This window comes from Scyliorhinus torazame, chromosome 10 (assembly GCF_047496885.1).
Source record: "Scyliorhinus torazame isolate Kashiwa2021f chromosome 10, sScyTor2.1, whole genome shotgun sequence".
Classification (NCBI taxonomy): domain Eukaryota; kingdom Metazoa; phylum Chordata; class Chondrichthyes; order Carcharhiniformes; family Scyliorhinidae; genus Scyliorhinus; species Scyliorhinus torazame.
This window is the reverse complement of record NC_092716.1, coordinates 15,686,171-15,711,470: the sequence shown is the minus strand read 5'-3', so window position 1 is coordinate 15,711,470 and position 25,300 is coordinate 15,686,171.

The following is a 25,300-nucleotide window of genomic DNA, read 5'->3' as shown; positions in this document are numbered from 1 at the left end:
GTTGGCTGCCCTGGACAGAGAGTCGGCTATGATCAGGTCTTTGCCCGGGGTGTATACGAGCTGAAAGTCGTATCGCCGGAGTTTGAGCAGAATGCGCTGGAGGCGAGGCGTCATGTCGTTCAAGTCATTTTGTATTATATTGACCAGTGGGCGATGGTCGGTCTCGACGGTGAATTGGGGAAGGCCGTACACATAATCATGAAACTTGACGACACCGGTCAAAAGGCCCAGGCACTCCTTTTCTATCTGCGCGTAGCGCTGTTCCGTGGGGGTCATGGCGCGTGACGCATATGCAACGGGGGCCCATGATGAGGCCTCATCGCGTTGCAGGAGCACTGCCTCAATGCCAGATTGGCTGGCATCGGTCGAAGTTTTTGTCTCTTTCGTTGGATCAAAAAAGGCCAATACCGGGAGCATAGTAAGTTTGCTTTTAAGTTCCCTCCATTTGCGCTCGTGGGCAGGAAGCCATTGGAAGTCTGTCGTCTTCCTGACCAGGTTCCTGAGAGCTATGGTATGAGAGGCGAGGTTAGGGGTGAACTTCCCTAGGAAGTTGACCATGCCCAGAAATCGGAGGACCGCCTTCTTGTCCTCTGGCTTTTTCATGGCTGTGATGGCAGCCACCTTGTCCGCATCCGGCCGCACACCCAATTGGGAGATATGGTCCCCTAGGAACTTGTGTTCCATCTGGCCGAAGGAGCATTTGGCTCTGTTGAGGCGTAGGCCCTGCTCCCGTATGCGTTTGAACACGCGCTGGAGGCGACTGATATGCTCCTGCCAAATGATCATGTCATCGACATAGACACGAACACCTTCAATGCCTTCCATCATTTGTTCCATGATCTTGTGGAACACTTCTGATGCCGATATGATCCCAAACGGCATCCTGTTGTAACAATATCTGCCAAAAGGGGTGTTAAAGGTACATAGTTTCCTGCTGGATCTGTCTAGTTGAATTTGCAAGAATCCTTTCGAGGCGTCAAGTTTGGTGAAGAGCTTGGCGCGAGCCATCTCGCATGTGATCTCTTCGCGCTTGAGGATAGGGTAATTCTCCCTCATTATGTTGCGATTCAGATTCTTTGGATCAATGCAGATTCTGAGCTCGCCGGAAGGCTTTTTTACGCATACCATGGAACTGACCCAGTCGGTTGGTTCGTAACTCTGGAGATCACTCCTTGGTCTTGGAGGTCCTGCAGCTGCTGCTTGAGGTGGTCCTAGAGGGGTGCTGGAACTCTGCGAGGTGCATGCACCACAGGCGTGGCGTTCTGTTTGAGTAGGATCTTGTAAGTATATGGGAACGTGCCCATGCCTTTGAAGACGTCGCGGTGCTGGTCGATGATGGCATTGAGTTGCGCCCTGAAGTCAGCATCCTGGAAGGCAGACATGTCATCAGGAGAGAGAGAGTGAACTCTTTGAACGAGGTTTAGCAGCTTGCCGCCTGTGCGCCAAGCAGAGAGTCCTTCGAGGAGCACACAATCTCGAAAGGAAGGATGGCTTTTCGTGACTTGTGCGTCACTTCGAGTGGCATGAGCCGGTAGCAGGAATAATGTTGCCATTGTAGTCCAATAGCTGGCAGGCCAATGGAAGAATGGTTGGTTAGACACAAAGGCTTTGGAAAGCATACCACACCATGAGATTGGCGGAGGCACCAGTTTCCAGGCGGAATCGTATTTGGGACCGGTTGACCGTCAGGGTGGCACACCACTCATCGTCTGGATCGATGCTGTATACCGACAGCGGCTGGTGTCTTTGCTTCAGGGACAACCTGTTTTTCGTTACGACGCCGACTCGAAAAGGCGCCTTCGGGTCCTCAGTGTCACTGCTGAGTGGGAGGTCGGAATCGTACTCGGTGACCGTGGGTTGAATTGCCCGAACATTCCTGCGAGGCTGGCTGAAGCGATATGAATTGGAAGGCTGAGCTGCTCGACAGCAGGCAGCACAGTGGCCAAGTCTTCCACATCGTAGGCATTGTCGAGATTTTGCGTGGCATTGCTGCTTTAAATGGGCGGAGCCGCAGTTGCCACACGTTGTGACATCAGCATGTTCGCTGCGCCACCGCGCATGCGCGGTACGGTCCTGCGTGGTGCGCGCCTGCGCATTACGTTCCTCCACGTCGCTGTCCCCTCGTTTTGTGCGTACAAGTGCGGGAATCCACGAAAAGCGCAGGAAATGGCCACCCTCATCCAGGCTGAGGCCCTGGAGGTGCTCAATCACTTGGACCCGTTCCACCTCGTGGGGACCTTGCCGCGCCCTTTCAGCTGCTTGTATATGGGAATACCGACTGGTGGCATTTTCATGTAGGACACAGGTCTCGATGGCGGTCGCTAGGGTGAGTTGCTTTACTTTGAGGAGCTGCTGACGTAGGGGTTCCGACTGAACACCGAAAACGATCTGGTCGCGTATCATGGAGTCGGAGGTGGGCCCGTAGCTGCAAGATTGCGCATGGGTGCGGAGGTGCATTAGGAAGGACTCTGACTGTGGGTAAATACGATAATAGCTTTAACTAAAGACCTTTGCCTTGTCCTAACCCGTTGATGCACTCAGCACATGGTGAATGTCTGTGCTGCAGGCTGTGAGCTCTGTGCTCCTAGCTAGCTGCTACTCGAATAAGCGGGAACTCTGATGCCCCTGTCTTTATAGTGCGTGTGCTCTCACTGGTGATTGGCTGCGGTGTTGTGTATGCTGATTGGTCCCACTGTGTGTCCATCAGTGTGTGTCTGCACCATGATATACTGGTGTATATTATGACATGGTTCAAGTCCAAATGTAGCAGAGCAAGAGCTGGACAATATCGAGGCTTGGACCGACAAATGGCAAGTAACATTCACAGCACACAAGTGCCAGACAATGACCGTCTCCAACAAGAAAAGATCTAACCATCTTCCATTCACATTCAATGGAATTACCATCGCTGAATCCCCCACTTTCAACATCCTGGGGGTTACCATTGATCAGAAACTGGACTGAAGTAGCCAAATTCCTGATTCCCGGCTTGGGTCACTGTTTGTGTGGAGTCTGCAAATTCTTCCCGTGCCTGTGTGAATTTCCTCCGGGTGCTCCGGTTTCCTCCCACAAGTCCCGAAAGATGTGCTGTTAGGTGATTAGGACATTCTGAATTCTCCCCCAGTGTACCCGAACAGGCGCCGGAATGTGGCAACAGGAGGATTTTCACAGTAACTTCATTGCAGTGTTAATGTAAGCCTACTTGTGACATTAATAAAGATTATTATTATATTAATACTGTCGCTACCAAGGAGGTCAAAGGCTCGGAATCCTGCAGTGATTAACTCACCTCCTCACTCCGCAAAGCCTGTCCACCACCTACAAGTCACAAGTCAGGGGCGTCATTCTCCGCCGGCGGGAGTCTCCGTTTTGCCGGCGCCCGGGGGTTTCCCGACGGCGTGGGGCTGCCCCACAATGGGAAACCCCATTGACCGGCCGGTGTTACGGAGACTCCCGCCGGTCGGTCGGGTAAGAAATGTGGCGGGGCGGTTAGGAGAATTTCGACCCCAGGAGTGTAATGGAATACTTCCCACTTGCCTGGATGAGTGCAGCTCCAACAACATTCAGGAAGCTCAACACCATCCAGGACAAACAAAGCAGCTCGCTTGATTGCAACCACTTTTCACAAACATTCACTCCCGCCATCCTGCACAGTGGCAGCCGTGTGTACCATCTACAAGATGCACTGCAGGAACTCACCAAGGATCCTGAGGCAGCGCCTTCCAAAGCCACAACCACTACCATCTAGAAGGACAAGGGTAGCAGACACATGGGAACACTACCACCTGGAGGTTCCCGTCCAAGTCACTCACCACCCCGACTTGGAAATATAATAATAATAATCTTTATTCTCACAAATAGGCTTACATTAACACTGCAATGAAGTTAATGTGAAAAGCTCCCAATTGCCACATTCCAGAGCCTGTTCGGGTATGCAGAGGGAGAATTCAGAATGTGCAAATTACCTAATAGCAGGTATTTCGGGACTTGTGGGAGGAAACCGGAGCACCTGGAGGAAACCCAAGCAGACACAGGGAGAACGTGCAGATTCCGTACAGGCAGTGACCCAAGCCGGGAATCGAACCTGGGACCCTGGCACTGTGAAGCCATGGTGCTAACCCACTGTGCTCCATGCTGCCCCCGTTCCTTCACTGTCGCAGGGACAAAATCCTTGAACTCCCTCCCTAACAGCACAGTGGGTGTACCTACATCTCAGGGACTGCAGCGGGTCAAGAAGGCAGCTCACCACCACCTTCTGAAGGGCAACTAGGGATGGGCAATAAATGCTGGCCTAACCAGCGACGCCCACATCCCGTAATTGAATTTTAAAAAATCCAGACCATCATAATTCACTTTGTAAAAACCTCTAGCCTGAACTCGCTTGTGATATTTTTCCCAATTTCTTTAAATTTGTATCACCCAGGGTTCACATCTTTTTGAAACTTATTCATTCCATCAGACCCCTCCATGACTTTCAGCACCTCTATTAATGCTTCCCTTAACCTTCTCTGCTCTAAGGAGAACAGTCACAGCATCTCTAGTCTCCACATAGCTGAGATGCCTCAGCCTTGATACCATTCTAGTAGCTCACCGCTTCAATGTCTTGACATCATTCCTGAAGTGTAGTGCCCAGAATATAGATGAAGATGAAGAACAATTTGGTTTTGCTCTATTGGTGATGCAATGCCCAAATGGAACTGAGTTTATATCGAACAAGAACCCTTTTAGAAAGTTAATGCAATGAGAGTGGCAACGTTTCAAAGGCTTTATGCTACTTATTCGAACAGATGGAATATCTGGCTGGGAACAATACCAGGGACTGCAAGTATAAAAGGAGTAAGGGTAAGTGATGTGTGCAATCTAATAGTTTATGAAAGTTTTAGTTCAAGGGAATGTCCAGTCAAGGAGAGCAGCTGATTAAATATGTCTTGTGTAAGTTGCAGAATCATAGAATCCATACAGTGCAGAAGGAGGTCAATTCGGTCCATCAATGTGCACCATCCTCTGAAAGAGCACCTAGATGGAGATTGCTACCCTATTCCCGTAACCCCACCTTAACCTACACATCTTTGGACACTCACGGCTAATTTTAGCATGGCCGATCCACCAAACATGCACAGATGGTTAATTAGGCCTCATTATTCCTTTGATATCTGAGATTCAGAATCTTTCTTCAGGAGGTCAAATGAGTTGGCTCCACCTGAGAACCTAATGCAGTTTTGGAAAGAGGGAGGCTGTTGGGCCCAACAAGTTAACCATTTAGCGCAATAAATTGTGGGAACAGGCTCACTGGGTGAATTGGTCTTTTCTCATGCGGTGCTTACAGAGCTTTTCACACTCACCGCTAAAAGGGCCCGGCCTCCAGCAACAAGTTAAAAGGCACAAGGTCACGTCTGTATCGGCAAGTTCAGGCAGGTTTAAGCAGTTATTCCGTTGGTTTGGGGAGGGGACAGAAAATTACTCAGTATGAGAGTGATTAGCATTAGCTGGGTGGACACATTTGAGAAAAGGCGAGGTGATACAATGACGAGATGATTGGGTTAGTATTTTGGAATCAAATCGCAGAAGTGTCTTCTTCATTCCAGCTTAGCTCATTATATTGTATCAGTTCTTTCCAGACTGTTTTGACATGAAATATTGATGAATAGCCACATATATTTCAAAAATCTCTATTACAGAGAACACTGCTTCAGGGAGAGTGTCTGCTCTGAAGATACCATTATCCAACACATATCAAGACTTCAACAAGTTTAATTCTACATCAATGTGGAGTTTTCCCTGGCAACAGCAGAGTTGGATGTTGTTTCTTTCTTGCTAGTAGTTACATTCAGAAATGCCAGTCATTACCTTTCTCTCCAGAGGTTTGTGATTTATTGTGGAACACTATCACACTGGCCCTGTACTCGTATCCATGATGTCCTCCATTTGATACCCATCCCTAATTACCTTTGAGAAGGTGGTACTGAGCCTCCTTCTTGCTGCAGTTCATCTGGTGTAGGTACATTCACAGTGCTGTTAGGGAGGGAGTTCCAGGACGTTGATCCAGTGACAGTCAAGGACTGACAATATGGCTCCAAGTCAGGATGGTGTGTGGCTCGAGTGAAATTTTCAGCTTACTGTGTTCCCCTGCCTCTGCTGCCCTTGTCCTATGAGATAAGGTTTGTCTCAACTTTTCACGTGGGTGGGGACACATTTCAATTTTTTTTTCACTCAGGGGCCCAATGAGCAAATTTCAGAAAGATAGAGGGCGCGATCTATACGCGAGATTTATGACACCCGTTATGCCTCGTGAGACCGAAGGAGATCTCGCGAGGTGTTGCGATCTGGATCCTCGTTGGGTGGGATTCAGATTGGCACACTTCAGTGCGCAGTTAGGCTCACTTAAACATATTCGCACCGGAGTTACCCAAGATGTGGGACCTAACCGCCTCGCTTTGGAGGTGGTGAGCGGGAGCGTTTAGCACTGGTTTCCACAAATGTGGACCAGGCATCTGGCACTTGAGGGGGTCTCCCAGGTGGTCGGGTGCCCCTGGGTGGTCAGGCTCTGGGCAGGGTGGTACCTTGGCACTCACATACCATTGGGCATCCTAGCAGTATGACGCGGGCACCCTGGCTGTGCCACATGGGCGCTCTGGTACTGCCACATGGGTGCCACTCTGGAAGTGCCAAGATGCCCAGGTACCCAGGTGACATTTTGCCTGTGCTGACGATTGGGCCTTGGAGTGCCCTGCCCTTATGAGGTGGGGTGCGGGGGGCTCAAGGTCACCCTATTTGGTAAGTTGGGATGTTGGGAGGGGGTCCGGAGTCCTTGTTGGGGTGTCCAGAGATTGGGGCACCATTTCTCTGCACTTGCGTGTTGTTGGAGATGCACTCATCCAGGCAAGTGGAGCTTATTCCATCACACTCATAACTTGTAGATGGTGGACTGGGTTTTGGGATTCAGGAGGTGAATTACTCACAGCAGCATTCCCAGCTTCTGACCTGCTCCTGTGGCCAGAGTATTCATAAGGCTCGTCCAGTTCAGTTTGTGATCAATGGTAAGCCCAGGATGTGAATAGTGAGGGTTTCAGTGGTGGTAAAGGCATTGAATGTCAAGGGGACTGGTTGTATTCTCTCTTCCTGGAGATGGTGATGGTGTTGCACCTGTGTGCCACAAATGACAATTGCCACTTATCAGCCCAAGCCTGAATGTAGTCCACATCTTGCTGCATATGAACACAGACTGCTTCAGTATCCTGCTGACCATGTCCTTCGTTGCTTGTGTCAAACAGATGTGTTAAGGTTGCTCTGAAACTCAAGGCTGCCAACAATTGCTCCCATTGGCACAATAATGAGGAAATACCAGCCACTGCCGATACTTTAACCACAGTACCTATTGGCACCAAAGTGAGGCCGATAGCTTTCACGATGTGCGCCAATAAATTGGAGCTCAGGGAGATTTGATGTATGGCAATTCTCACAGCAAAGACAGTCTATCCTACTGCAAAAAAAAACGTTTACTCACCAAACAAGTTTGTTTACACAGCACATTACAGTAAACAGTCCACAGAGTCTGTTTAAAAAAGCACCAGGAGTCATGACCAAAATTATAGCAAAACCTCCTGTTGAAAGTAGTTTCACTTGCAAAATGCAATGAGCATGAAAGATAGCTATGTCATACAAATTATTTGCATAAAATAAATGTCTTTCTCTTACAACAATGATTGACATGGAAAAATTATCCCTATTCAGGCCAAGAATACTTGAGTCACTAAATGCAGCCTACTCTAACCTCCCTTTCCCTCATGTCAAATGACTGGATATTTGATGAGTTGCTCACCATTTAATATGGACACAGTCCATTTTCTTTCTGACAGCTCATGACAGGCACTATAGCCATGATAAACAGACAGGATCCTTATACCTTACTTGAATTTGAAAGCTTTCCCGAGAAATCTGAACCTGGCTCTTATTTTTTGCCATTGATTAAGTTGCCGGTGATCTATAGAAGCAGTTAGGAAGGCTAATTATAGACACAGACAAGACAAAAGAACATGACAGTTACCATAATGAGGACTTGCTAAAAGAGAAATCAGTCCACGCCGCAAACTATCAGCAAAATATGGCCAGCACCTGAAAAACACAAGTCAGGATGGCATACCTTCTACTTACCTGGATGAGAGCAGCTTTAGCAACACTCGGGAAGCTCGACACCATCCAGGACAAGCGATTCCCTCGCTTGGCATCCAATCCCCCACCTTAGGTATTCACCCCCTCCACAACTGATGCACGGTGAGTACCGACTTCAGTAGCTCTTCGAAGTGCTGCGACCATCAATTCACACGAGTCAGAGAGTTGAAGTGAACAGTGGCTTTAATCAACTGGAACAGTGCCTGCCTGCGACTGCTCTGCACTGAGAGCCGCCTACAGGGCAGCTGCTCGAAACCTCCCCTCAAGGGGGCGGAGCCAGGGGCGGTGCCCACAAGGGCACCAACATGATACAAGCGGTGTAATACAATACAATGGTCCATCGGTGGAGCCCACAAGGGCAACAACATAGTACAATGCAATACAGTGGTGAATGGTTGCCATAATACGTTCACCACACCAAGCCACACACCCATCCCGTCTTAGAACTTTATTGCTGTTCCTCCATTCCCGCTGGACCAAAATCCTGGAACACCCTCTCTAGCAGCACTTTGGAAGCATTTTCACCACACGGACTGCAGCACTGCAAGAAGAAGATTCACCACCAATTCCTCAAGGACAGTTTGGGGATCGGCAATCAATACTGCCTTTGCCATCGGTGTCCACATCCCAAGAACGAATAATAAATAAAATGGATGAGATTAGCAAATTCAGCAGCTGTCTGTACTTGTATCAATTTTAATCTCTCTTGGAGAAGTTGAGACAATTTTATTTTTTTCACTATCATAGCTTAGCATTGAAGATATCGGCAAATTGCATTTTCTAACTTTGCCGTGTTGCCTGCTGATTTTTGTTTGAGCTTTTTTGCATTTATTATTAATAGACCTGCTTTCCTGAATAATTTATGCTTCAATGTTCAGTCTCTAACTGCTTGAATTCTTGTGAAGTAAAAAGAACAAAATGGTGTACTAGTTGTTAAATTTGTGCCCTGGCCTTCCGGGTGAGTTTAATATATTTTTAAAGACATTGTTCATTTTGTATTCAAAAGCAAATAATATTCTGTCATATTTCTCCCAGTGGCAAGAGGAACTGTTCAGAGGCAGGATTTGTCATTGTTAAAATAACGGATTGCTTTGTGTTTGTATTAGCCTTCACTCTTCAGATGCAAAAACGCCTGCGTCTATGCCTCATCTATTTTCTTCTGGCAGCTTTATGTGTGAAGGTTTTGTGTAGACCAAAGAGTCAAAGGAAGATGGAAGGACTACAAAAGTTATTTGGGAAGATGGGGCAAAGAAGGGGCTCATCTTTATTTAAAAACAGGCAACTGAACCACCAGTGTGTGCAATTCTGCCTTCTGCCATAAAATGTACATAAGATACATAATACCTGTCATTGTTGACATAGAAGATAAGTGGAATTAGCATTGTAGAAATTGAGCATTTGACCCAACTGGTCAGTGTTGGTGTGAATGCTTCCCATTAGCCTCTGCATCCCATTCTATTCCTTTCACCCTCACACTCTTATTCAGCTGCTCCTTAAATGCATCTCTGCTATTTTCCATATTGCCTCACTGGCTACTGTTGCTCTTATTAGCCTTAGTTTTATTAGCTCTAATTCTGTCACCTTTGCTCACGAGTCGCCAGGTATCTTTCTGATACCGCCACGTGGTTCAAGTTATGATTAATAATGCAGCACACCGCTTAGTAAGAATTAAATCAACGGTCATTTATTATATACAGCAATTAATACTTATACAATAATCCTACTATCTATATCAAAACCTACCACTACTGGCCAATACTTAACTTTAGGAATGGCCCACCAGGTCAGGGAAATGAATGGTCTTTCGAATTGGATCTGGCCTGCGGGATTCAAAAGGCTGATACGGGTCGATGGCTAGGAGTCTCTATCGGGTAGCGATCGCTGGAGTCAAACTTTCAGTTTCTTTGTTGAAGGTTCTTGCGAAGGTTGCGAGCAGGAAGAGAAGGGTCGATCTGAACTTGGCCCCTATTTTTATAGTTCCTAGGGGCTTCCCGTCTCTCGGGGCGGGCCTTGACCCTGGTTCCAAGTGATTGGACTTGGTCCCAATCACTCGGTTCGATATGCTCCAATAATGGGGCATTCCTTGATCGGGGGGTGGTTGCCCACCTTTCTTTGTGTTAGCCTCTCTTGGTGCCGAGAGGTCTGGAGTTGCTTTACAAATGTTAATGTATAGCAATTGTTCCCGGGGATGGCTGTTCACTATGCAGATGGCTGGATTGTTGTGATGTTAAATGGCTGCATGAGTTGATCTGCCTGGCTTCCCCCAGAGGCGAATACACTGTTTTACCTGCAGCCGTCCGTTTGAGTCCTGTTGGCTGCTTTTCCCATCAGCCTTTTCGGTTAGCCATTTTATATCGGGTTTTGGCCAAATTAATCGGGAAACAGCCATTTTAGGTGGCTACACTACAGTGCTACCATAATTATGTCACTGCACCCGGCACTCTAGACGAGTGTGTGAGAGTTCAAATCCCACTATTGCAGCTTAAAAAAAAAGGGATGTTGGAAAAAAATTACCAATCAGCACCCAGATTGTTGTACAAACCCTAACTGGAACTGTGGGCTTTGAGGCAGGGGGAAAAAAAAGGAAAACCATTAACTGATATGTTTTCCTAAAATGAGGAGTCTCCCCCATCAGGGTCCTCAAATGTATCTGTTCCATTTCCCGCATTTCTATCCCTCATACCTTCTCCCATCCTCTCAGAGCCGCACAAGGTCCACCTTGTCCCAAACCTCCCACCTCACCAGCCCACCTGTTCAAAAGGTCTTTTTCCGCTACCTCCAGTGAGGTGCCACCAACAAAGACAATAATACTAATGAACAACTCCCCCTGCATATTCATGTCTACTGGCCTCCCCATAACACTCGCTCCCCTGTCCACCGGAAACGCAAGAGATGCTACATCTGACCTTTTGCCTCTTCCTCCGTTCTCAAAGTACAGGGCCCCAAACACTCCCTCCAAGTGACACAGCAGTTTGCCTGCACTTCTTTCAATTTGGTTATACCGTATTTACTGCTAACAATGGAGTTTGGTCTACGCAGAGCAGACCAAATACAGATTAGGTGACCACTTTGCAGAACATCTGATTTAGTTTACAAGCATGAGCCGAAGCTCGCATAACAGCCTCCCCGAACAGGCGCCGGAATGTGGCGACTAGGGGCTTTTCGCAGTAACTTCATTTGAAGCCTACTTGTGACAATAAGCGATTTTCATTTCATTTCATTTCATATATCAGTAACAATGCTGAATTGCCAAAGTTAATGAGTGGTGTGGTGTTCTTTGTTTTGCTAATTTTTAGGATGGTTGGTGTAGTGTTCACAAAGATCACAAAATAGCTTTAAATTGAACAAAGCTATAAATTTATTAACACTACTTAATTGGATTCGACACTTACTCAGTTGATAATAAACATATAATCTACACTCATCTACTACTAATATTTACGCTACTGCACGAGGGGACATACCTTTAAATTGAGGGGAGATAGATATAAGACAGATGTCAGAGGTAGGTTCTTTTCTCAGAGAGGAGTAAGGGTGTGGAATGCCCTGCCTGCAACAGTAGTGGACTCGCCAACACTAAGGACATTCAAATGGTCATTGGATAGACATATGGACAATAAGGGAATAGTGTAGATGGGCTTTAGAGTGGTTTCACAGGTCGGCGCAACATTGAGGGCCGAAAGGCCTGTACTGCGCCATAATGTTCTATGTTCTTAACTATGATCTGCTCTCACTCGCACTATCTTTCCTTCAGTCTGTACTCCAGCTTTCTCCTCAAACTCTCCCTCACAAGGCTTAGCATCAATATCTTATATAGTTGTACATCTAGCTCTCTCTAGTGGTTGATTTAGACATTACATTAACCCTTGCAGTTCTTTACATTTCTGACAATGCCACAGGTGGGAAGGGAATAATAAACAGCTGTTTCTTGGACTTGAGGAAAGTATGTGGTGGGGTTTCCCAGGGTCTGGATCTAGACCACTGCTTTCCTTCATCTGTGCTAACACTTAGATTTCTGTGTGCAGAGCACAATTGCAAGATTTGAAGGTGCCACAAAACTTGGAAGCATTGTAAAATGTGAATAGGCGGTGATTGGCTTTGAGATGACACAATAGACTGGTGGAACGGGCGGGCATGTGGCAAATAAAGTTTAATGCAGAGACGTTTGAAAGAATACGCGGTGAATTCTTTGCTCCAGGGCGCCCGAAGCGCGTTTCCGATGGTACGGAGAATTGAAAAATCGGAATCAGTGGCGGGCATCGGCGGGCGCCAATCCAAACACAATGCTCGGAACCCCGCTGGTGGCTGGTACGAGGTTCATGCCCTTGCGTGATGACCCGTGCATAATGACCCATTTGCATCCATTAGCGGGTCTGGCACATTAATTGGCCCAGATCATCCAGTGCCTGGATGGTCAGAGACTGGACATAGCCTGGATGAGCACTACAGGTCCCCTTGGACGTCCCAATGTGGGAATTTCCCAAAAAGCTCCAACTTCTGATGGGCAATTCCTCAATTCCCAGGGCCATCCTAAAAAGTCTCCAGCTCTGTGCTAGGAGCCAGAGACTGCAGATGGTTTTGATTTACTTGCCTGAATAGTTAATGAGGAAATGTTAGACAGAAAAATACTTAGTTTAACTCCTGTGAAACTGACCACGTTGACTCCCCCCCACCCTTGAACCCCCCACTTCCCTCCCAACGCCCCCTGACCTCCCTCCTGACCCAACCTGATCTGATCTGAACGCTTGACGTCCCCTGACCCATCCTCCCATCCTCAGTAGCCCATGACCTAACAACCCCTCCCAACTAGAACCCACCTGCCATCCTACTCACCTCACCCACCTGCCACCCGCCCTCAATACCCACCTCACCCACCTACTGTCCTAACCACATCACCCATCTTTCAGCCTTCACCCTACATAACCTACATAAAAGTCCCCCCACCGTGCCACCCTACTCACCTCACCCACCTGCCACTCTCCATCACTACCCACCTCACCCATCTACTGTCCTACCCACCTCACACACCTACTGTCCTACCTACCTCATCCACCTGTCATCTTAACCATCTCACCCACCTGTCAGTCTTCGCCCTACCCAACCTACATAACAATTCCGCCACCCCCTTAAAACCCTATCCCCTTACCCACTTACCTTACCTTCCCTCTGTGGCTTTTCCATGAAGATCTGGGACATGTAAACTCTTTGCTAAGCGGTTTGTGATATCTCGCGCTGTAAAAGGTGGATGTGTCTCTTGCGCCGATTCTCTGCGCTGCTTCCGACCAGAGTTTCTGCGCTGGTTTTAACCATCCTCCATCTGAAGATCATTCAGAGGAATGTAAGTGTGCATTTTTCTTTCTGATCAGTCCCGGAAACCGGGGGCGATATTCTCCGCAGCCCCGCGCTGAAATCGCGTTTGGCACGGGGGCGGAGAATCGATGTTTACGAGGGAATTGTGGCCAGCACCACTCCCGCACTCACGCGTGGATTACGCGGCGCGGCTGGGGGGTCATTGACAGAGGGCCCCCCCCCCCCCCCCCCAGCGATTCTTCGGGAAAAACTGGCCATGTTCCCGACGCTGTGATTCTAACCACGTATTTCCAGTCGGGAACCTCGGGTGGCGGCTGTGGACTCAGTCCGCGGCCGCCCTGGTGGGGGGGCGGTGGGATCGAGCACCGGGGGGGGGGGTCTCACCGGCTGCCGGGGCAGGGATCTGGCGGCTCGGATCCGCTCACGCGCGCAATTTTGGGGGGCCTACATGGTCAATGTCGGTCCGCGGTCCGAGTCCGCCACTGCAGGCCGCTGCCGTGCGCATGCGCGGACATCCGACCGGAAGTGCGGGGGCACGTATCCGCAGCCAGAACTGCGAGGAGCACTCCAGGGCTCTGCCAGCCTCCTGCAGGTAGGAGAATCACTGGAAATGTTTTTATGGAAAGTCTGGCGTGAAACGCCAGCTTTTTTACACCGACGTGGGGACATGCCCCATTTTTGGAGAATCCAGCCCCGGATGTCTGATCCTATTCGGCAGGTCTGAGCCATTAAGTAATTAAGTAAAGCCTATGATTGAATACCAAGCTGAACTCCAGGGCAGGGCTAGGCTCGATTGGAAATTTGAATGGGTGTAATTCACCTAGGATCTCAGCTTTTAAAGATTAGAGTAAGACATGCTCAAAAAACATCACACTTAATATGGTTTGTGCCAGATAAGGCACAGCAGTATTGAAACATTGTGCATACAAAGAATAGGCACTCATTAGTGTGTGCAAGAAAGTGAATCGATTTGAGTGTAATTATTGGTAACTCACTGAAAGCATCCACTCAATGTGAGTTTGCTGCAAACAAGACTAATCAAGTACTTGGAAACATCTCGGGAATAGTTGATTCACAGATCAGAAAAATCTCTGTCTGACCGGTTGGTATAGAGATATTTAGTAGAGTTTTCAGCAGGTTGGCTCCGATCTTGCTCTCCACAACTCTGCAACAAGGCTCAGTTGCGAACTGCAACGTAGAGAAGATGGTGGGGAACTCTTGGCTCTGATTTTCACTGCCAAGGCGGGTGCTTAGAGTTGGGAGATTTCCTGACTTGGCGCGGGCCTTGGGAGAAACAGGTCAGAACATTCGGAGGGTACGGGTGCATTCAGGAAATGGCCTCGCAGCTCCTAGGAACAATTCAGAAGCTGCCACAAGACTGCTGAATGCTGAGGCAGGCCATTAAAAAGGCCCACCTTAGTGGTCTGGAACTTTGCCCGAGTTATAATGAAATTAGTTAGGCCCTTCAGCCTTCATACCCCCAACCACTGCCCATGCACCATCCATGCCCCTGTACCCAACTCTTATGGTCTCTTATATCCTCCATGTCGACAAATGCCTCTCTACTCACACCCCTCATTGCCCTTGATATCCTCTGTGCCAAACCATCACAAGCCACTTATACCCATGTCCCCTTAAAGCGCAATTTGCAAATTAGTGCCAGCACAATCCATAACTCGCCCTTTTGTCCCTTAGAACTCCTATGCCAACTGAGTGTCAACTCATGCCAACCTAAGACCCATCCACCGCACTTTGCCTTACACCCTTCAAACCTACTCATCCATGAACGGCAAGCCTCAGCAACCATGCTGAGATTAAATAAAATAACGTTCTAAATACCTATTATAGACTTCATTATCTAAAAAACATTCTAATTGTTAAAAGCCCATCAAATGCATTTAAATTCCTTCAATAAATTAATCCCATATAAAACAAAACATTTGTGTTCATTGCCCCACATCAAAGACAGATAATCACTTAATAACCTCTTGGAGTTGTCAATCAAATTTACAGCCCCCCCCCCCTCCTTCCACTGTGATATTGACAGTTTCTCGAAAACGTCTAGCAGTAATAATTCTATAATGATAGCACTTACGGTTATATCACCAAACAGCTGTTGAATTTGCAGGTACCATCTCTTTGCAACTCCGTGACGCAGCAGGCTGTTTTTTCTTCAAAAACAAATTTAAATAGCAGGTGATTTAAATACCTAGTCAGCTTGACAGTTCCACAGGCCTGATCCACCTTTTCTGCACGTCCACATCTAGTCTTAAAACGTGTAATTCACACACTTAGGAAACAGACTCCACTCCAATGAAAATGAGGTCATTTTGAATTCAGCATTGTGATCAAATGGCCCTTTTGGGTTCACGTATCCCCCATGTGTGATTCACATCCCACCCCCTTTCATCTACCCTCTGCACCCACCTGAAATTAGGATGTCAGAAAAAGGAGTACCTCTAGATCTGGGCTCTCGGCGCCATTTTGAAAAGGTGCGGAATCATAGGAAACAAATTAATTTGGAGCAGGAGTAGGCTTTTTGACCCCTTAAGCCTGCTTCATCATTCAAATGGTTTATTGCTCATCTTCCATCTGAATACCATTTTCGGCCACTATCCCCATAATATTAATAATCTTTATTACTGTCACAGGTAGGCTTACCTTAACACTGCAATGAAATTACTATTAAACCCTTTATATCTCTAGTAACTATAAATCTATCAATCTGTGTTGAACATAGCCCGCCTCATTCCTCCTCATGAGAGTCCTAAATTACCTACCTCTTATTCTGTGAGTGTGTTTCCTGGTCCTTGATCTGCCTTCCAGGGTAAACGTCCTTCCTGCATCCATCCTGTCCAACCCTGGAAGCATTCTTTCTGCTTCAATTAGATAATTTCTAATTCTGCTGACAGCATATAGACCCCATCTCATCAATGTCTCCATATAGGACAAACCCACCATCATAGAATCATTCATTGCAGAAGTAGGCCATTCAGTCTATCGAGACTGCACTGACCCAGTAGCATATTGGTTAGCACAGTTGCTTCACCGCTCCAGGGTCCCAGATTCGATTCCAGGCTTGGGTCACTGTCTGTGTGGAGTCTGCACGTTCTCCCCGTGTGTGCGTGGGTTTCCTCCGAGTGCTCCGGTTTCCTCCCACAGTCCAAAGATGTGCAGGTTAGGTGGATTGGCCATGATAAGTTGTCCTTAGTGTCCAAGAAGGGTTACGGGGATAGGGTGGAGATTTTAAGTAGGGTGCCTTTTCCAAGGGCTGGTGCCGACTCGATGGGCCGAATGGCCTCCTTCTGCACTGTAAATTCTATGTAACTCTGAAAGAGCACTCGACCCAATAGCCGCTTAACCTCACCTACACATCACTGGACACTAAAGGGCAATTCATCATGGCCAATCCAACTAACCTGCATGACCTTGGACTGTGGGAGGAAACCTGAGGAAACCCATGCAGACATGGGGAGAATGTGCAAACTCCACATAGACAGTCACCCAAGGTCGGAATTGAATCCGGACTTCCGGTGTTGTGAGGCAGCAGTGCTAACCATTGTGCCACCATGCTGCTCAGGGATCCCAGGGACCAGTCTAGTGAATCTCCATTGCACTCCCTCTGTGGCAAGTACATCCTTCCTTCGAAAAGGAGACCACAACTGTGCACAATAGTCCAGGTGAGGCTCACCAAGCACCAATACAATTCCAACAAGACATATTTTTTCCTGTACTCAAATCCTCCTGCAATAAAAGCCAATATACCACTTGTCTTCATAATTGCTTACGGTACCCGTATGTTAGCTTTCAGTGACTGATGAACAAGCACATCCAAATCCCTTTGGAAATCAACACTTCCCAATCTCTAACTTTTAAGAAATAATCTGTGCTTCAATGTTTTTTTCATCAACGTGGGTAGCTTCACACGTTTCCGTGTATACTCCATCTGCCATGTTCTTGCTCACTCACTTAACCTTGAAACCTCATTGCATCCTATCCACCTCACAATTCACATTATCAACTCGTTGGGTGGCACGGTAGCACAATGGTTAGCACTGTTGCTTCACAGCGCCAGGGACGCGGGTTCGATTCCCGGCTTGGGTCACTGCCTGTGCACCTTCTCCCCGTGTCTGCGTGGGTTTCCTTCGGGTGCTCCGGTTTCCTCCCACAAATCCCGAAAGACATGCTTATTAGGTGAATTGGACATTCGCAATTCTCCCTTAGGTGTACCAGAACAGGCGCTGTAGTGAGGCGACTAGGGGGTCTTCACAGTAACTTCAATGCAGTGTTAATATAAGCCTACTTCTGACACTAATAAAGATTATTGTTATTAGTTTGGTGTCATCAAGAAACTTGGAAATATTACATTTAGTCTCTGCATCCAAATCATTGATGTAGGTTCTGAAGAGATGGGGCCCAAGTATTACTCCTTGTGTACCTCACTACTGGCCAATCTAAGAAGGAACCATTTATTCCTATTGTCTGTTAACTGTCCATTAACCAATCCTCAATCTATATCACCCCCAACCCCATGTGTTCTAATCTTGCTTACTAACCTCCTGTGTGCGACCTTTTTATTTATAAATTTGGAATACCCAAATCATTTTTCCAATTAAGGGGCAATTTAACGTGATCAATCCACCTACCCTGCACATCTTAGTGTTGTGGGGGCAAAACCCACGCAAACACGGGGAGAATGTGCAAACTCCCCACGGACAGTGACCCAGAGCCGGGATCGAACCTGGGACCTCAGCGCCGTGAGGCTGCAGTGCTACCACTGCGCCACCGTGCTTCCGTTGTGCGCGACCTTTTAGAAAGCTTTCTGAAGATCCAAATACATCACATCCACTGGTTTCCCCTTATCTACTCTGCTTGATTCCATCGTCAAGAGACTATCATAAGCTCATAATATATAGGAGTAGAATTAAGCCATTTGACCCATCGAGTCTGCTCCGCCATCCTATCATGGCTGATATGTTCCTCATCTGTTACCTTCAATGCTACAGACCAAGAGCTGGATTGCAAAATCAGCCAGAGCATCTCCTCCCTAGAACACATGACCTAGGAGTAGGAGTCGGCAATTTGACCTCCCGAGCCTAATCACCTTCAATGTGATCATGGCTGATCCCATCATGACCTCAACTCCACCGTCCTGCCCGTTCTCCATAACTCTTCAGCCCAAGACCAATTAAAAACCTGTCTGACTCTTCCTTAAATATACTCCGTCCCAGCATCCACTGCACTCTGCGGTAGTGAAATCCACAGATTCACGGCTCATTACGAGAAATAGTTTCTCTTCAAATCTGATTTAAATTTGCTCACTCTTATTATAAGATGATGACCTGTCATTCTAGAAAGCCCCACAAGAGGAAGCATCCACTCCACGTCTACTTTATCCAGACCTTTTAGCATCAATTTGATCTCCCCTCATTCTTCTAAACTCTAGAGAGTATCGGCCTAATCTGTTCAATCTCTTCTCATTCGACAAATCCCTCATCTCTGGAGTCAATCTGGTGAACCTCCTCTGAACTGCCTCCAATGCCACTACATCTTTTCTCAAATTAGGGGAGCAAAACTGTGCACAATACTCCAAATGTGGTCTGACTAATGTCTTGTTTATCAGATTTGTCTCGCATGATTTTTTTTCATAAATCCATGTTGGCTCTAACCAATCCTTTGATTATTTCCGAAGTATCCAGTTATCACATCTTTTTCTATAAATTATAAATTTTCCCTGCTGCTGATGTCAGGCTCTGAATTTCCCCATTTCTCCCTCCTTCCTTTCTTAAATAGCGGGGTTGCATTTTCTTCTTCCAATCTACAGGAACCGTTCCAGAACCAATAGAATTTTGGACGATGACAACCAATGCATCTACTATCTCGATAGCTACATGACACCATAAGACATAGGAGCAGAATTAGGCCACTCAGCCCATCGAGTCTGCTCCGCCGTTCAATCATGGCTGATATTTTCTCATCCCCATTCTCCTGCTTTCTCCTCATAACCCCTGACCCCCTTATTAATCAAGAACCTATCTATCTCTGTCTTAAAGACACTCAGTGATTTGGCCTCCACAGCCTTCTGCGGCAAAGTGTTCCACAGATTCACCCCCCTCTGGCTGAAGAAATTCCTCCTCATCTCTGTTGTAAAGGATTGTCCGTTTAGTCTGAGATTGTGTCCTCTGGTTCTAGTTTCTCCCACAAGTCAAAACATCCTCTCTACATCTTTCAACACTCTGGGAGGTAGATAATCAGGTCCAGGGGATGTTTCAGCTTTGAGTCCCATTAATTTCTCCAGTACTACTGTTTCATGGAAATAGTAAAACTGACAAGTGCTGGGAATGGGTGGCACCAGTTAATCAAAAATGCTGGTGAATGGAGAGTTCCATTTACCTTTGGAAAACAGCGCATTACTCACAGCATGAACTACTATGCAAGTACACGGAAGTAAAGAACAGTATTCTGTTGCTTCTAATCTTCAACATATTAAAACAAAATTGAAGTATAAAATAATACAATATACTGGGATGGGTTCTGGATAACTGTAATTGCACCTGGTTAGCAAAGTGACGGGGAATATCAGAAATACTTAGGGTGGGATTCTCCGCCTTCGGGATGCCCCATTTTGTCGGCAGCCCGGGGGTTTCCCGTCAGCGTGGGGCTGCCCCACAATGGGAAACCCCATTGACCAGCCGGCGTCACGGAGCATCCCGCTGAAGTGCTGAACCAGAAATCTGGTGCGGCGGAACGGGGAATCCAGCCCCTAGTTTGTCAAGAATTCCAGTTGGTAGATTGCCAGCTAACATAAAGTTTACTGTACTACTTTATTTCAGTTCCTCATTAATATTAGTCCCTTGGTTCTCTAGTATTCCTGTCAGGTATTTTGTACCTCCTTCATTGAGGACAGATAAAGGGCGGGATTCTCAGTTGGCCGACTCTGAAATCAGGAAATGCGATTGGGCAGAGAATTGTTTCCGATGCCAAAATTACAGCGGGCGCCAGTTTCACGGCAAATCACAATTCTCCGTTGCCTCGATAGAGGTGTCAATGCAGTCCCGAATGTACGTACAATAAACACCGTTTGCATGTCATTAGAGGACCTGTCCGGGGCTTCCATGATTCTCCGCCTCCAATGGGCTGAATTCCCAATGGTGAAGTTCACTTCTGCTTTTAAAAATCGTGAAACCGGCATCATGGCCGACGAAGGAGAGCGAGGAGGTAGGACACAAAGAGGCGTGACTGCGGGCTGCTGGGTCGGGCCAGACACTGGCCGGGCTTGCTGGGGTAGGCGGCTGGTGGTGACGGGGCAACGTGCCGTGTGGCCAGGGTGACCCCCCCTCAGGACTGGGGCAGTGACCAGGCATGGACCACTATTGCCGCGGTCCGCGAGGCAGCCATCTTGCTATGCATCCCACTGACCACCCCGGCCCTTGGTTCTGCAGAGTGACACCGGCTACATGGGTGCCCCCAGCCCTGCACCCCAGCCCCACCCTCCACCCAAACACCCCCGCACCTACCCTCGGCCATACCACCACCATCCACCCGGCTGCCACCCACCGGCAGATCATCATGCAGGGCACCCAGGGGCATGCCCACAGTAGCCCCGAAGGGGGCACCGGATGGGGGCCACAAGTGAACTGCTGGCAAGGGCAGCGCCAGCCGATGGCACTCCTGGCAGCAGGGACGGGTACGTTCGTGGTTGAGGACGCCTACCCAGAAGCCACAGACTGACCCGCTACAACAACGCCGATGCAGCAATCAGGAGCGTGATCGAGCTGTGATTCGGCATCCATAAGATGCGGTTCAGGTGCCTGGACTGTTCTGGAGGGGCTCTCCAGTATGACCTGAGAAGGTCACACGCATCGTGGCGGCCTGCTACATCCTCCAAAACATCGTGCAGCACAGGGGCGATGTGCTGGAAGAGGAGAATGAATGCCAGGCCTCGTCTGATGAAGACGATGTGGGAAGGGGGAGAATGGGCAGGACATGGGGCCCAGGCAGGCAGGGAAGGCTGCACAACATGTGCGCCAGGGCAAACACTCTGATTGCCTCCAGGTTCAGCAACTAAGGGGGTGAGGACTGGTTAGGGGCACAGAGTTTAAAAGTTGCCGTTGAACTGAATGTGAAAAGAAGAAACAATTCATGTTCACACATTGCCTTGACATCGTTCCTGCGTCACAACAATGGCCACACTTCCAAATGTGCTTCGGGACATCCTGGGAATATGAAAGGTGCGTTATTGGTATGTTATGGGTCCGGGTTTACAGAACCCCAAAGTGTTTCATGCAGTTCAACAGACCCACAACTTTTAATAGATTGCGGTGTGGGAAGCACACGGCGTACTCTCCAGGTGTGATACAGCAGAAATGGACAAGTGGTTTTAAAAACAAAAAAATGTTTATTCTATGAACTCAAGTTAACCTTTTAAAACAAACATTGAATATCTTAACACCCATTACTTCAAAGATAACCCCAAAAGACTACAACACTAAATAATCCTTCAAACTGTTCCTTTAAACATCCAAAAGACTTCAAACCTTCAAAAATAGGAGCAAATTAGGTTACATTCAATATATTTATAGTCTTTGGATTGCAGAAACCAACAGACCAGCTGAGTTTCTTCCTGCAGCTCACAGCAAAACACACAGACACTCCCAGCTGCGTTCTCAAACTGAAACTCAAAAAGCAGAAGTGAGCTCAGCTCCCCCCACCCTCTGACATCACTTCAGTAATATGATCAGCTCCATTTCTTAAAGGTACATTGCTTAAACATCCATTTCTTCAAGGTACTCTCACATGACAGATGCAAATCCTTCTTTTCGACGGTGCTGGTTGAGGGATCAACCGTTGGTCAGGACACTGGGAAAATGCAGCGTGCTGCTCTGTAAACTGTGCCCTGAATCCCTTATCTCCGTTGGAACACAGTAAGAAGTCTTACAACACCAGGTTAAAGTCCAACAGGTTTTGTTTCGAATCACGAGCTTTCGGAGCACAGCTCCTTCCTCAGGTGAATTATTTTAATTACCGTTGGGGGTCCATGTCCCTCAGGCCGCGCACCCTCCACTTCACCACAACTCGACAGAGGAAATGCCAACTTGGGAGGGGGAACAGGCATGGACTTAATGTGTCCTTCGAAACTTGGCAACTCCAACACTGTCAAGACTGTCAAAATGTGTGAAAACGGCAGTGCGTCAGCGTAAGTTAACGTGCTCCATTCCAGGGATGGAGATTGAGCCAACTCCACAGCCTTGTGGCCCAGAGGACGTATGTTGTAACTAAGCCAGTAGATAAGCAAGTGAAAAGTGAAGGTTTCTTTTTAATTTGATGAATTAAATAGGTGAAAGAAAATTGGAAAGGAGTCGTCCCTGACCCTTACATCTCTTAGCAGCACAATGGAAGATTTTGTATAGGACCGAAAGTAGGAAAGAAGTAAAAGCACTGTATGCATGCCAATTGTTTCTTCTTTTTCATTCGAGCTACTCCTAATCAGTTGCAATGGGTTAGTAAGCAATGGAATGATCGATCGATTCCAATCAATGAATCATTATGCATTATCTCTGCTTCTCAATGTAATGATTAGTCAGTTGCAAAATATCTCAACAAAATGAGATGTGTCATCGTGTTTTACAGCACAAAAAGAGACCCTTCAGCCCATCATATATGTGCTAGCCATCAAGCACCTGTCCATTCTAATGTGAATGTTTGAAGTTAGCTTTAATAGCTGAAATGGTAACCTATCCTTTTTTCTTCTCTTCGCAGGTACTGATGGACTTTCAAGGTATTTAGCAGCAGCCGGTTTAAAGTGTGAATAATTCGTGTTAAAAGGTGAAAATATTTGGAGCCGTTGACACTGAGTTGAACTGCTCCTCTCTGGCCGAAACTGGAGAGGGCGGGCAGATACAGTAATGGGATCGATGGGACTGTTACTTCCATAGAGACTGCCCCATTTCTGCTAATGTCCCGCTTATCTGCTTAAATGGCCAGTGGCTGGATGCTCTGCATTGTAACCCCGGAAAGGCAAATCGCGGTCAGGAGGAGGATCTTGCGACATGCGAAAATTGAGGTTTGCGCCTGGCGCCAATTCGAGCGCCGTGCTCCAGACTGACGGCTAAATCGAGGTTTGAGCTCTGACCCTGGGGTGGGGGGGGGGGGTTGCAGGTGTTCTGTGAGCCACCTTCATGGCTGCAGTGAGTGTGTGGTAAGTGGAGCGCTAAAGAACAGCTCCAGCTGTCAGGCTCTTTCGGGCTAACTCTGTCCCCAGCACCGACTGGGTGAGGAATTGCTTGGATTTTGCGCTGGCAGAGTGCTAGAACATTTGCATGGCCTGACTCGCTTACCCAATAGCGCCCTCAATGGGAACTGCACGCAATTCAGTCCTGGCGGCAACACTAGTTGTGTTCTGCTTCTTCATGTAGCGTAAGCTGCTTCCTTGCTGTATGCTCTGACAAAGGAAGAACCAGACTTGGCGATAGGTTTAACACATTTATTGAACAGTTAACAATTCTTCTACTTGAGTTCGACTCTCCTGCTAACCTTGCTATAGTAACTCAGTCTAACTAATCAGTCTGTTCCAAGCCACGTGGTGGGTGTGATGCTTCTGATCTGCCCCTGTCCTTCTCTCTAAGTGTCGCCTGTGGAAAGAGAAAGTGCATGTGTGCCCTGTCCTTTTATGTGGGTTGCCCCATTGTGGTAGTGTCACCTCTGGGTGTCTTGACTGCCCATTGGTCGTGTCGTATCTAAGTGTTCATTAGCTGTATGTCTGCATGTCATGATGCCTCCATCATGATGGAATATTCCTAACTTTCCTGGATGAGTGCAGCTCCAACAGCATTCAAGCAACTCGATCTCATCCAAGACAAAGAACCCCTCTTGATTGGCCACCATCCACACACACCCACAACCTGTACACAGTGGCAACAGTGTGTACAATCTTCAAGATGCATTGCAGTAATTCACCAAGTTTCCTTTGATGGCATCGTCTAAATCCATGTCCTCTACCTCCGAGAAGGTCAAGGGCAGCATGTGAAAGAGAACACTACCCGCAGGCTCCCTCCAAGTCACACATCATCGTAACCTGGAACTGTCTCTCATTCCTTCATTGGCATTGGGTTAATATCCTGGAGCTCACTTCCTTACAGCACTGTGGGAGTATCTGTACCACATGAACGGTTCAGGAAGGAAGCTCATCACTGGAGACTGGTGCTGGTTTAGCACAGTGGGCTAAATGGCTGGCTTGTAATGCAGAACCGTCCTCGCCGAACAGGCGCCGGAATATGGCGACTCGGGGCTTTTCACAGTAACTTCGTTGAACACCAGGAGCGTCATTCTCCGACCCCCCGCCGGGTCGGAGAATGGCCGTTGGCCGCCGTGAATCCCGCCCCCGCCGAAGTCTCCGCTCCCGGAGATTGGGCGGGGGCAGGAATCCGGCCGCGCCGGTTGGCGGGACCCCCTGCTGGATTCTCCGGCCCGGATGGGCCGAAGTCCCGCCCAAGAATTGCCTGTCCCGCCTGCGTAAATCAAACCTGGTATTTACCGGCGGGACCAGGCGGCGTGGGCGGGCTCCGGGGTCCTGGGGGGGGGCGCGGGGCGATCTGACCCCGGGGGGTGCCCCCACGGTGGCCTGGCCCGCGATCGGGGCCCACCGATCCGCGGGCGGGCCTGTGCCGTGGGGGCACTCTTTCCCTTCCGCCTCCGCCACGGCCTCCACCATGGCGGAGGCGGAAGTGACTCTCCCCACTGCGCATGCGCGGGAAACTGACAGCGGCCGCTGACGCTCCCGCGCATGCGCTGGGAAACTGACAGCGGCCGCTGACGCTCCCGC